Source organism: Thalassophryne amazonica, chromosome 3, assembly GCF_902500255.1.
Source record: "Thalassophryne amazonica chromosome 3, fThaAma1.1, whole genome shotgun sequence".
NCBI lineage: Eukaryota > Metazoa > Chordata > Actinopteri > Batrachoidiformes > Batrachoididae > Thalassophryne > Thalassophryne amazonica.
In genome coordinates, this window is record NC_047105.1 from 77,830,683 (window position 1) to 77,838,736 (window position 8,054).

Here is an 8,054-nt window from a genome sequence, read left to right on the forward strand (position 1 = left end):
TCAGTTTAAATATATTTTTGATTCAGGTCTGTAATTATTTTGATCAAACAAATTATTTTTTTCACCTTCAGATCTTTTTTTCACTTTCAGATCTTATTTTGTTCAGTTTCAAAATTTTGGCCCCATTCTGGCTTGGAACAGCGTGGCTTTGATTGAGAGGGGCGTGGAATTGTGATAGATAATGACTCTGCTCCCATCTTCATCTTGGATTACTACGCCGCTGGGGCGTGAAAGAAAATAGAGAGAATGAAAGCCTATTACGAGGCTTTAAACCCTTGAGATAAAGCGGTTTATTGTGATCGATGTGTAGCAGTTGGTTCAGTGGATCCATATGTTGTACCAGATAGTGAATTTAATGACGATGTAACAAGTGGCCCACAGTTTCACAGCATAAACTTAATATGACCAGAACCAAGCAGACCGCCAGTAAATCCAAAGCCAGAGCCGGAAGAGCGCTCCGGCTACTGGCGGTGTGAAGAAGCCTCACCGTTACAGGCCCGGCACTGAGGCGCTGAGAAAGATCCACCGCGACCAGAAATCCACCAAGCTGCTGATCCGAAAAGCTGCCAACCAGGTCAGCCATGCTGGCCTCCTGCAGAGCATCACAGTGGAGCTCTGAAAGCGGAGGTCGGTCTTGAAGTCCTGAGCGATTTCTCTCACCAGGCTCTGGAAGGGCAGCTTGTGGATCAGCAGCTCGGTGGATTTCTGGTAGCAGCGGAGTGCCACAGTGCCGGGCCTGTAACGGTGAGGCTTCTTCACACTGCCAGTAGCCGGAGCGCTTTTACGGGTGGCTTTGGATTTGCAGGCGGTCTGCTTGGTTCTGGCCATATTAAAGCTTCCTTCAGATCTGCTGAGCCAGGTCTCTCTGTGTGTCACTTACAAAGCTCGTAACTCTTCACTGCAGCCTGTAAAATGAACGACCTGCCTCATTTTTATGCGGTGATGCTGCGCTGCGTTCACGGTCTTGTGTGGATTTGGGACACATCGTTTTTTTTATGTATAGGTCTTAAACTTTAAAATCTTGTATATTTTCCAGTTTTTAAGCATCAAAAATGACCAAGAGTGGTCTAGAATTACTTGTAATAGGCATCTTTGTTCTTAGAATCACTTTATTTACAGGTATCAAGACAATACAGTGGAGAGAAAGTGTAAGTCATTATCTATACCCACGTTTCCTGAAAGCAACATCATGTGAGGACTGATTGCTTTCCTGTCACTCACAATTCCACGCCCCTCTCAGTCGAAGCCATGCCCTCCCACGCGAGAACGGGGCCAAAAGTTTGAAACTGAAAAAAAAGATCTGAATGTGAAAAAAAGATCTGAATAATTACAGAGCTGAATCAAAAATGTATTTAAACTGAAAAATATATATCTTACAATTCAAGAACAAACAAGAACAAACATTGAATTTTTCAGTTTCAAAATTTATTTTTTCAATCTTTTTTTATTTTCAGATTACAAAACTTTTGGCCTGGATTTAGCTCCATAAAAAAAGTCCCTCTGAGGAAGAAACCTCAAGCAGACCAGACTCAAAGGGGTGACCCTCTGCTTGGGCCATGCTACTGACACAAATTACAAAACAATTCACAAAACAAATACAACGCCAATTCCAGTGACGTTGGGACATTGTGTAAAATGTAAATAAAAACAGAATACAACGATTTGCAAATCCTTTTCAACCTATATTGAAGTGAAAACACCACCACCAAGACAAGATATTTAATGTTCAAACTGATAAACATTATTGTTTTTGTGGAAAATATTTGCTCATTTTGAAATTAATGCCTGCAACACGTTTCAAAAACGTTGGGACAGTGGTATGTTTACCACTGTGTTACTGTTGTGAAAGTGTAGTGACACGGACCCACAACAGGGGGCGCAAATGAACGGTCAATAGATGAGCCAAAAGGTAACAATTTAATGTTACAAAGGTGACGTGTGGGCAGGCTCGAGGATAGAAGACGTCTGTCCTGAGAAGAGCCGGAACCACAGGATTTCCACCCCCACAGAACCTGGTGAATACTGGAGCCGCCAAGTCCCAAATTCCCAGGTGATCACCATCCCCGACTGTCGGATCTGGTACTGCTGGCGAAGAACAAAGACAGTCAAGTGTGGGTGTGTGTACACCCAGTAACAACAGCGGTGGGAATGCCACCTCCACCTCTCACTCAATATGTTGCAGAGTACCGCAGTGATTCCTCAGGGGAAAAGAGTGCCGTCCTGCACTCACTCAGCCTCCACAGAAAAAGGAACCGGTACTCCTGCAAACACTCACAATATACAGATATATTGCAAAAGACACAAACGGCTGAGGTTATTACCTCCAATGAAGTATGATATCTCGGCGATGAGGTGGAGATGACGTCTGGTCTTTATGGAGTGCGATGATGAAGAATGTGTGACAGCTGTCAGGAATTAATGAGTGACAGCTGTCACTCCCGGCTGTGTCCGTGGCGGCAGCGCCCTCTCGTGCCTGAAGTCCGCACTTCAGGCAGGGCGCCCTTTGGTGGTGGGCCAGCAGTACATCCTCTTCTGGCAGCCCACACAACAGGACCCCCCCCTCAACGGGCGCCTCCTGGCGCCCGACCAGGCTTGTCCGGGTGTCTGCAGTAGAAATCGGCCAGGAGTGCCGGGTCCAGGATGAAGCTCCTCTTCACCCAGGAGCGTTCTTCGGGTCCATACCCTTCCCAGTCCACCAAGTACTGGAACCCCCGGCCCATTTGACGGACGTCCAGGAGCCGGCGCACTGTCCAAGCCGGCTCCCCGTCAATGATCCGGGCAGGAGGCGGCGCCGGACCGGGAGCACAGAGGGGTGAGGTGTGGTGAGGCTTGAGTCTGGACACATGAAAAACCGGGTGGATCCGCAGTGCAGTTTTGACCTCCTCTTCGTGTACCCGGGACAAGGCACCCGACCTCTGGTTCTTGGTCCCGGGGCGATAGGTGATCCGGAAGTCAAAACGCCCGAAGAACAGTGACCAGCGGGCTTGCCTGGGGTTCAGCCGCTTGGCGGTCCTGATATACTCCAGGTTCCGATGGTCAGTGAAAACCGTGAACGGCACAGACGCTCCCTCCAACAGGTGTCTCCACTCCTCAAGAGCCTCTTTCACCGCAAGGAGTTCTCGATTGCCGACGTCATAGTTCCGTTCAGCCGGGGTCAACCTGCGTGAAAAGTAGGCACACGGGTGAAGAACCCTATCGGTCTCTCCGCTCTGGGACAGCACGGCTCCTTTCCCTGAGTCAGAGGCATCCACTTCAACCACGAACTGGCGGCTAGGGTCGGGCTGCACCAAAACTGGCGCAGTAGAGAACCGTCGTTTCAACTCCTTGAACGCGGCTTCGCACCGATCCGACCAGGTGAAGGGGACTTTTGGAGAGGTCAGGGCTGTCAGGGGGCTAACTACCTGACTGTAGCCCTTAATGAACCTCCTATAGAAATTAGCGAAGCCGAGGAACTGTTGCAGCTTCCTACGGCTTGTTGGTTGGGGCCAATCTCTCACCGCCGCAACCTTGGCCGGATCAGGGGCGACGGAGTTAGAGGAGATGATAAACCCCAGGAAGGACAAAGACGTGCGGTGAAACTCGCACTTCTCGCCCTTCACAAACAGTCGGTTCTCTAATAACCGCTGCAGGACCTGACGTACATGCTGGACATGGGTCTCAGGATCCGGAGAAAAGATGAGAATATCGTCCAGATATACGAAGACGAATCGGTGCAGGAAGTCCCGCAAGACGTCGTTAACCAAGGCTTGGAACGTCGCGGGGGCGTTGGTGAGGCCGAACGGCATGACCAGGTACTCAAAGTGACCTAACGGGGTGTTAAATGCCGTCTTCCATTCGTCTCCCTTCCGGGTCCGAACCAGGTGATACGCATTTCTAAGATCCAGCTTAGTAAAGATTTTGGCTCCATGCAGGGGGGTGAACACGGAATCCAACAATGGCAACGGGTATCGATTGCGAACCGTAATCTCATTCAGCCCTCTGTAATCAATGCATGGACGGAGTCCGCCATCTTTCTTGCCCACAAAAAAGAAACCTGCCCCCATCGGGGAGGTGGAGTTCCGGATCAGCCCGGCAGCTAATGAGTCCCGGATGTAGGTCTCCATTGATTCGCGCTCAGGTCGTGAGAGGTTGTACAGCCTGCTGGACGGGAACTCAGCGCATGGAACCAAATCAATGGCACAATCGTACGGATGGTGCGGGGGAAGGGTGAGTGCCAGATCCTTGCTGAAGACGTCAGCAAGATCGTGGTACTCAACCGGCACTGCCGTCAGATTGGGAGGGACTTTGACCTCCTCCTTAGCCTGTAAACCGGGAGGAACCGAGGATCCTAAACACACCCGATGGCAGGTTTCGCTCCACTGAACCACCACCCCAGACGGCCAATCAATCCGGGGATTGTGCTTCAACATCCATGGGAAGCCCAAAATCACGCGGGAGGTAGAAGGAGTTACAAAAAACTCAATCTCCTCCCGATGGTTTCCAGACACCACCAGAGTTACTGGTTGTGTCTTGTGTGTGAGTAAAGGGAGGAGGGTGCCATCTAGTGCCCGAACCTGTAATGGCGAAGGAAGCGCCACCAGAGGGAGCCCTACCTCCCTTGCCCATCTGCTGTCTAGCAGATTCCCTTCTGACCCCGTGTCCACCAGTGCTGGGGCTTGAAGGGTTAAATCCCCGCTCAGGATTGTGACTGGGAGTCGTGTGGCAATCTGTGTGTGTCTCAATTGAATGTTTTGACCCCCCCTTAGCCCAGTCTCTAAAGGCGAGTGTTGTCATTTTGGCCGTTTGGGGCAGTTTTTCTGTATGTGCTCCTTTGAGCTGCAGAGAAAACACTCCCCGCGGATCAGCCTCCTCATTTTGGCCCTGTGCGTTTCCCTAACAACGTCAGCAGGGGGAGCTGTTACCCCACGGAGCGCTGTGGTTGTGGAGCGTGGGGAGGGCGGCGCCTTTTCGAACCCGGAAGGGAGAGGGGCGGCGCGTATCCGGTCACGTCCTTCGCCTCGCTCCCGACGGCGTTCCTCCAACCGATTGTCTAACCGTATAATGAGATCGATAAGCCCATCTAAATCCCGCGGTTCCTCCTTAGCTACCAGCTGCTCCTTCAGAACCAACGACAGTCCGTTTATGAAGGCGGCGCGGAGCGCAACGTTATTCCAGCCGGACCTCGCAGCCGCGATGCGGAAGTTGACTGCATAAGCGGCTGCGCTCTCGCGTCCCTGTCTCATTGACAGCAGCACGGTTGAAGCGGTCTCTCCTCTGTTAGGGTGATCAAACACTGTTCTGAACTTCCCCACAAACCCAGTGTATGCTGATAACAACCGTGAGTTCTGTTCCCAGAGCGCCGTAGCCCAGGCGTGTGCTTTATCCCGAAGCAGAGCAATCACGTAAGCTATTTTACTAGCATCTGACGCGTACATGACGGGACGTTGTGCGAAGACGAGCGAACATTGCATGAGGAAGTCTGCGCACGTCTCCACACAACCTCCGTACGGCTCAGGAGGGCTTATGTATGCTTCAGGGGATGGTGGGAGGGGTTGTTGAACCACCACTGGAACGTTCATATTCTGCACAGGGTCGGCAGGAGGACGAGCTGCAGCAGCGCCCTGAGCGCTCGCCGCCATCTGTGCGGAGAGAGCCTCCACCCTGCGGTTCAGGAGGATGTTTTGCTCGGTCATTTGGTCCAACCGAGCCGTAAAGGCGGTGAGAATGTGCTGTAGCTCACCAATCACGCCTCCTGCAGATGCCTGCGCTCCCTGCTCTCCCATTGGTCGTTCAACAGCTGGGTGACGCCCCTCGGAGTCCATGACGCTGGCCGAGATATCCTGTTGTGAAAGTGTAGTGACACGGACCCACAACAGGGGGCGCAAATGAACGGTCAATAGATGAGCCAAAAGGTAACAATTTAATGTTGTGAAATGTGCACAACGAACATACAGACAATCTCAGAATATAATTACAGTCAAATTACAAAGGTGACGTGTGGGCAGGCTCGAGGATAGAAGACGTCTGTCCTGAGAAGAGCCGGAACCACACGATTTCCGCCCCCACAGAACCTGGTGAATACTGGAGCCGCCAAGTCCCAAATTCCCAGGTGATCACCGTCCCCGACTGTCGGATCTGGTACTGCTGGCGAAGAACAAAGACAGTCAAGTGTGGGTGTGTGTACACCCAGTAACAACAGCGGTGGGAATGCCACCTCCACCTCTCACTCAATATGTTGCAGAGTACCGCAGTGATTCCTCAGGGGAAAAGAGTGCCGTCCTGCACTCACTCAGCCTCCACAGAAAAAGGAACCGGTACTCCTGCAAACACTCACAATATACAGATATATTGCAAAAGACACAAACGGCTGAGGATATTACCTCCAATGAAGTATGATATCTCGGCGATGAGGTGGAGATGACGTCTGGTCTTTATGGAGTGCGATGATGAAGAATGTGTGACAGCTGTCAGGAATTAATGAGTGACAGCTGTCACTCCCGGCTGTGTCCGTGGCGGCAGCGCCCTCTCGTGCCTGAAGCCCGCACTTCAGGCAGGGCGCCCTTTGGTGGTGGGCCAGCAGTACATCCTCTTCTGGCGGCCCACACAACATGTTACATCACCTTTCCTTCTAACAACACTCAATAAGTGTTTGGGAACTGAGCACACTCATGATTGGGTATAAAAGGAGCATCCCCAAAAGTCTCAGCCGTTCACAAGCAAAGATGAAGCGAGGATCACCACTTTGTGAACAACTGCATGAAAAAATAGTCCAACAGTTTAAGAACAATGTTTATCAATGTTCAATTGCAAGGAATTTAGGGATTCCATCATCTACAATCCATAATATAATCAGTAAATTCAGAGAATCTTGAGAACTTTCTACATGTGAGCAGCAAGGCCAAAAACAAACATTGAATGCCCGTGACCTTCGATCCCTCAGGCAGCACTGCATTAAAACCGGACATCATGTAAAGGATCTTACCGCGTGGGCTCAGGAACATTTCAGAAAACCATTGTCAGTTAACACAGTTCGTCGGTACATTTACAAGAGCAAGTTAAAACTCTACCATGCAAAGTGAAAGCCATACATCAACAACATCCAGAAACACCGCCGCCTTCTCTTGGCCCGAGCTCATTTGAAATGGACAGATGCAAAGTGAAGAGTGTGCTGTGGTCTGATGAGTCCACATTTCAAATTATTTTTGGAAATCATGGACACCGTGTCCTCTGGACAAAAGAGGAAAAAGACCATCCAGATTGTTACCAGCGCTAAGCTCAAAAGCCAGCATCTGTAATGGTATGGGGGTGTGTTAGTGCCCATGGCATGGGCAATTTACACATCTGTGATGGCACCATCAATGATGAAAGGTACATCCAGGTTTTGGAGCAACACATGCTGCCATCCAAGCAATGTGTTTTTCAGGGACATCCCTACTTATTTCAGCAAGACAATGCCAAGCCACATTCTGCACATGTTACAACAGCGTGGCTTTGTAGGAAAAGACCTGTCGCCCATTGAAAATGTGTGGCGCATTATGAAGCACAAAATATGGCAACGGAGACCCCGGACTGTTGAACAACTGAAGTCGTACATCAAGCAAGAATGGGAAAGAATTCCACCTACAAAGCTTCAACAATTAGTGTCCTAAGTTCCCAAACGCTTATTGAGTGTTGTTAGAAGGAAAGGTGATGTAACACAGTGGTAAACATACCACTGTCCCAGCTTTTTTGAAACGTGTTGCAGGCATCCATTTCAAATATTTGCAGAAAAACAAAAAGTTTATCAGTTTGAACATTAAATATCTTGTCTTTGTCATGTATTCAATTAAATATAGGTTGAATAGGATTTGCAAATCATTGTATTCTGTTTTTATTTACATTTTACTCAATGTCCCAACTTCATTGGAATTAGGGTTGTAAACAGTACATTCCAGGGTTGCCAACTTTGGGATCTTGGCTGGAGTGGGACTGCACGCACATGGCATGCGTGACAAAAAATTTTGTCACCCTAACCCTAATTAAAAAAACAGTCCTCCTTTACGAATAAAAATAATAATGGAAGGGAAACTGTGTTT